The following is a 5,818-nucleotide window of genomic DNA, read 5'->3' as shown; positions in this document are numbered from 1 at the left end:
TGTCTCCGCATACCGCAGCACGAGACATAGCTTTGCAGACGATAAGTACAACCGTTTCAGGGATAAGATCGGCCAAGTGACGATCTGGCTTTAAGTCGATTCGATAACAAATGACGAAAACTGACGGATTTCTCAGGTTTTTACTACATATGAACACGTTTCACATTCTCCCGTGGAACTCGGCTGCTAGTCCTCCTTTCATGGAGAATCTTAAGGTCCTAGATCATGTCCAAGGCACCAAAGCCAGCTAAACAGTCAATAATCGATACCTAAAACTTGAATTGTACTACTTCTTACTGGCTATTACATCAACTTAGAAGCTTCATCTGTGTTCTACTATGGTGCTTTTAGAGTCTCCGCGTACCGCAGCACGCGAAATAGCTTTGCAGACGATAAGTACAACCGTTTCAGAGAGAAGAGCGGCCAATGTTAAGATCTGGCTTTAAGTCGATTCGATAACAAATGACGAAAACGGACGGATTTCTCAGGTTTTTACTACATATGAACACTTTTTACATTCTCCCGTGCAACTCGGCTGCTAGTCCTCCTTTCATGCAGATTCTTAAGGTCCTAGCTCATGTCCAAGGCACCAAAGCCAGCTAAAAAGTCAATAATCGATACCTAAAACTTGAATTGTACTACTTCTTACTGGCTATTACATCAACTTAGAAGCTTCATCTGTGTTCTACTGTGGTGGTTTTAGTGTCTCCGCATACCGCAGCATACGACATACCTTTGCAAACGATAGGTACAATCGTTTCAGAGAGAAGAGCGGCCAATGTGACGATCGGGCTTTAAGTCGATTCGATAACAAATGACGAAAACGGACGGATTTCTCAGGTTTCTACTACATATGAACACGTTTCACATTCTCCCGTGCAACGCGGCTGCTAGTCCTCCTTCTATGCAGAATCTTAAGGTCCTAGCTCATGTCCAAGGCACCAAAGCCAGCTAAAAAGTCAATAACTGATACCTAAAACTTGAATTGTACTACTTCTTACTGGCTATTACATCAACTTAGAAGCTTCATCTGTGTTCCACTATGGTGCTTTTAGTTTCTCCGCATACCGCAGCATGCGACATAGCTTTGCAGATGATAAGTAGAACCATTTCAGAGAGAAGAGCAGCCAAGTGACGATCTGGCTTTAAGTCGATTCGATAACAAATGACGAAAACGGACGGATTTCTCAGGTTTTTACTACATGTGAACACTTTTCACATTCTCCCGTGCAACTCGGCTGCTAGTCCTAATTTCATGCAGAATCTTAAGGTCCTAGCTCATGTCCAAGGCACCAAAGCCAGCTAAGAGGTCAATAAGCAATACATAAAACTTGAATTTTACTACTTCTTACTGGCTATTACATCAACTTAGAAGCTTCATCTGTGTTCTACTATGGTGCTTTTACAGTCTCCGGATACCGCAGCACGCGACATATCTTTGCAGACGATAGGTACAACCGTTTCAGAGAGAAGAGCGGCCAATGTGACGATCTGGCTTTAAGTCGATTCGATAACAAATGACGAAAACGGACGGATTTCTCAGGTTTTTACTACATATGAACACTTTTCACATTCTCCCGTGCAACTCGGCTGCTAGTCCTCCTTTCATGCTGAATCTTAAGGTCCTAGCTCATGTCCAAGGCACCAAAGCCAGCTAAAAAGTCAATAATCGATACCTAAAACTTGAATTGTACTATATATTACTGGCTATTACATCAACATAGAAGCTTCATCTGTGTTCTACTATGGTGCCTTTAGTGTCTCCGCATACCGCAGCACGCGACACAGCTTTGAAGACGATACGTACAACCGTTTCAGAGAGAAGAGCGGCCAATGTGACGATCGGGCTTTAAGTCGATTCGATAACAAATGACGAAAACGGACGGATTTTTCAGGTTTTTACTACATATGAACACTTTTCACATTCTCCCGTGCAACTCGGCTGCTACTCCTCCTTTCATGCAGAATCTTAAGGTCGTAGCTCATGTCCAAGGCACCAAAGCCAGCTAAAAAGTCAATAATCGATACCTAAAACTTGAATTGTACTACTTCTTACTGGCTATCACATCAACTTAGAAGCTTCATCTGTGTTCTATTGTGGTGGTTTTAGTGTCTCCACATACCGCAGCATACGACATAGCTTTGCAGACGATAAGTACAACCGTTTCAGAGAGAAGAGCGGCCAATGTGACGATCGGGCTCTAAGTCGATTCGATAACAAATGACGAAAACGGGCGGATTTCTCAGGTTTTTACTACATATGAACACATTTCACATTCTCCCGTGCAACGCGGCTGCTAGTCCTCCTTTCATACAGAATCTTAAGGTCCTAGATCATGTCCAAGGCACCAAAGCCAGCTAAACAGTCAATAATCGATAGCTAAAACTTGAATTGTACTGCTTCTTACTGGCTATTACATCAACTTAGAAGCTTCTTCTGTGTTCTACTATGGTGCTTTTAGAGTCTCCGCGTACCGCAGCACGCGAAATAGCTTTGCAGACGATAAGTACAACCGTTTCAGAGAGAAGAGCGGCCAATGTTACGATCTGGCTTTAAGTCGATTCGATAACAAATGACGAAAACGGACGGATTTCTCAGGTTTTTACTACATATGAACACTTTTTACATTCTCCCGTGCAACTCGGCTGCTAGTCCTCCTTTCATGCAGATTCCTAAGGTCCTAGCTCATGTCCAAGGCACCAAAGAGAGCTAAAAAGTCAATAATCGATACCTAAAACTTGAATTGTACTACTTCTTACTGGCTATTTCATCAACTTAGAAGCTTCATCTGTGTTCTACTGTGGTGGTTTTAGTGTCTCCGCATACCGCAGCATACGACATAGCTTTGCAAACGATAGGTACAACCGTTTCAGAGAGAAGAGCGGCCAATGTGACGATCTGGCTTTAAGTCGATTCGATAACAAATGACGAAAACGGACGGATTTCTCAGGTTTCTACTACATATGAACACGTTTCACATTCTCCCGTGCAACGCGGCTGCTAGTCCTCCTTCTATGCAGAATCTTAAGGTCCTAGCTCATGTCCAAGGCACCAAAGCCAGCTAAAAAGTCAATAATCAGTACCTAAAACTTGAATTTTACTACTTCTTACTTGCTATTACATTTACTTAAAAGCTTCATCTGCCTTCTACTATGGTGCTTTTCGTGTCTCCGCATACCGCAGCACGCGACATAGCTTTGCATACGATAAGTACAACCGTTTCAGAGAGAAGAGCGGCCAATGTGACGATCTGGCTTTAAGTCTATTCGATAACAAATGAAGAAAACGGACGGATTTCTCAGGTTTTTACTACATATGAACACTTTTCACATTCTCCCGTGCAACTCGGCTGCTAGTCCTCCTTTCATGCAGAATCTTAATGTCCTAGCTCATGTCCAAGGCACCAAAGCCAGCTAAAAGGTCAATAATCACTACCTAAAACTTGAATTGTACTACTTCTTACTGGCTATTACATCAACTTAGAAGCTTCATCTGTGTTCTACTATGGTGCTTTTAGTGTCTCCGCATACCGCAGCACGCGACATAGCTTTGCAGACGATAAGTACAACCGTTTCAGAGAGAAGAGCGGCCAATGTGACGATCTGGCTTTAAGTCGATTCGATAACAAATGACGAAAACGAACGGATTTCTCAGGTTTCTACTACATATGAACACATTTCACATTCTCCCGTGCAACGCGGCTGCTAGTCCTCCTTCTATGCAGAATCTTAAGGTCCTAGCTCATGTCCAAGGCACCAAAGCCAGCTAAAAAGTCAATAATCGATACCTAAAACTTGAATTGTACTACTTCTTACTGGCTATTACATCAACTTAGAAGCTTCATCTGTGTTCTACTATGGTGCTTTTAGTGTCTCCGCACACCGCAGCACGCGACATAGCTTTGCAGACGATAAGTACAACCGTTTCAGAGAAAAGAGTGGCCAATGTGACGATCTGGCTTTAAGTCGATTCGATAACAAATGACGAAAACGGACGGATTTCTCAGGTTTTTACTACATATGAACACTTTTCACATTCTCCCGTGCAACTCGGCTGCTAGTCCTCCTTTCATGCTGAATCTTAAGGTCGTAGCTCATGTCCAAGGCACCAAAGCCAGCTAAAAAGTCAATGATCGATACCTAAAACTTGAATTGTACTACTTCTTACTGGCTATCACATCAACTTAGAAGCTTCATCTGTGTTCTATTGTGGTGGTTTTAGTGTCTCCACATACCGCAGCATACGACATAGCTTTGCAGACGATAAGTACAACCGTTTCAGAGAGAAGAGCGGCCAATGTGACGATCGGGCTCTAAGTCGATTCGATAACAAATGACGAAAACGGACGGATTTCTCAGGTTTTTACTACATATGAACACATTTCACATTCTCCCGTGCAACGCGGCTGCTAGTCCTCCTTTCATACAGAATCTTAAGGTCCTAGCTCATGTCCAAGGCACCAAAGCCAGCTAAAAAGTCAATAATCGATACCTAAAACTTGAATTGAACTACTTCTTACTGGCTATTACATCAACTTAGAAGCTTCATCTGTGTTCTACTATGGTGCATTTAGTGTCTCCGCACACCGCATCACGCGACATAGTTTTGCAGACGATATGTACAACCGTTTCAGAGAGAAGAGCGGCCAATGTGACGATCTGGCTTTAAGTCGATTCGATAACAAATGAAGAAAACGGACGGATTTCTCAGGTTTTTACTACATATGAACATTTTTCACATTCTCCCGTGTAACTCGGCTGCTAGTCCTCCTTTCATGCAGAAACTTAAGGTCCTAGCTCATGTCCAAGGCACCAAAGTAAGCTAAAACGTAAATAATCAGTACCTAAAACTTGAATTGTACTACTTCTTACTGGCTATTACATCAACTTAGAAGCTTCATCTGTGTTCTACTATGGTGCTTTTAGAGTCTCCGCGTACCGCAGCACGCGAAATAGCTTTGCAGACGATAAGTACAACCGTTTCAGGGATAAGATCGGCCAAGTGACGATCTGGCCTTAAGTCGATTCGACAACAAATGTCGAAAACTGACGGATTTCTCAGGTTTTTACTACTTATGAACACGTTTCACATTCTCCCGTGCAACTCGGCTGCTAGTCCTCCTTTCATGGAGAATCTTAAGGTCCTAGATCATGTCCAAGGCACCAAAGCCAGTTAAACAGTCAATAATCGATAGCTAAAACTTGAATTATACTGCTTCTTACTGGCTATTACATCAACTTAGAAGCTTCATCTGTGTTCTACTATGGTGCTTTTAGAGTCTCCGCGTACCGCAGCACGCGAAATAGCTTTGCAGACGATAAGTACAACCGTTTCAGAGAGAAGAGCGGCCAATGTTACGATCTGGCTTTAAGTCGATTCGATAACAAATAACGAAAACGGACGGATTTCTCAGGTTTTTACTACATATGAACACTTTTTACAGTCTCCCGTGCAAATCGGCTGCTAGTCCTCCTTTCATGCAGATTCCTAAGGTCCTAGCTCATGTCCAAGGCACCAAAGCCAGCTAAAAAGTCAATAATCGATACCTAAAACTTGAATTGTACTACTTCTTACTGGCTATTTCATCAACTTAGAAGCTTCATCTGTGTTCTACTGTGGTGGTTTTAGTGTCTCCGCATACCGCAGCATACGACATAGCTTTGCAAACGATAGGTACAACCGTTTCAGAGAGAAGAGCGGCCAATGTGACGATCTGGCTTTAAGTCGATTCGATAACAAATGACGAAAACGAACGGATTTCTCAGGTTTCTACTACATATGAACACATTTCACATTCTCCCGTGCAACGCGGCTGCT

This window comes from Schistocerca gregaria, unplaced genomic scaffold (genome assembly GCF_023897955.1).
Source record: "Schistocerca gregaria isolate iqSchGreg1 unplaced genomic scaffold, iqSchGreg1.2 ptg000043l, whole genome shotgun sequence".
NCBI classification, from domain to species: domain Eukaryota; kingdom Metazoa; phylum Arthropoda; class Insecta; order Orthoptera; family Acrididae; genus Schistocerca; species Schistocerca gregaria.
This window is presented reverse-complemented; position numbering follows the sequence as displayed.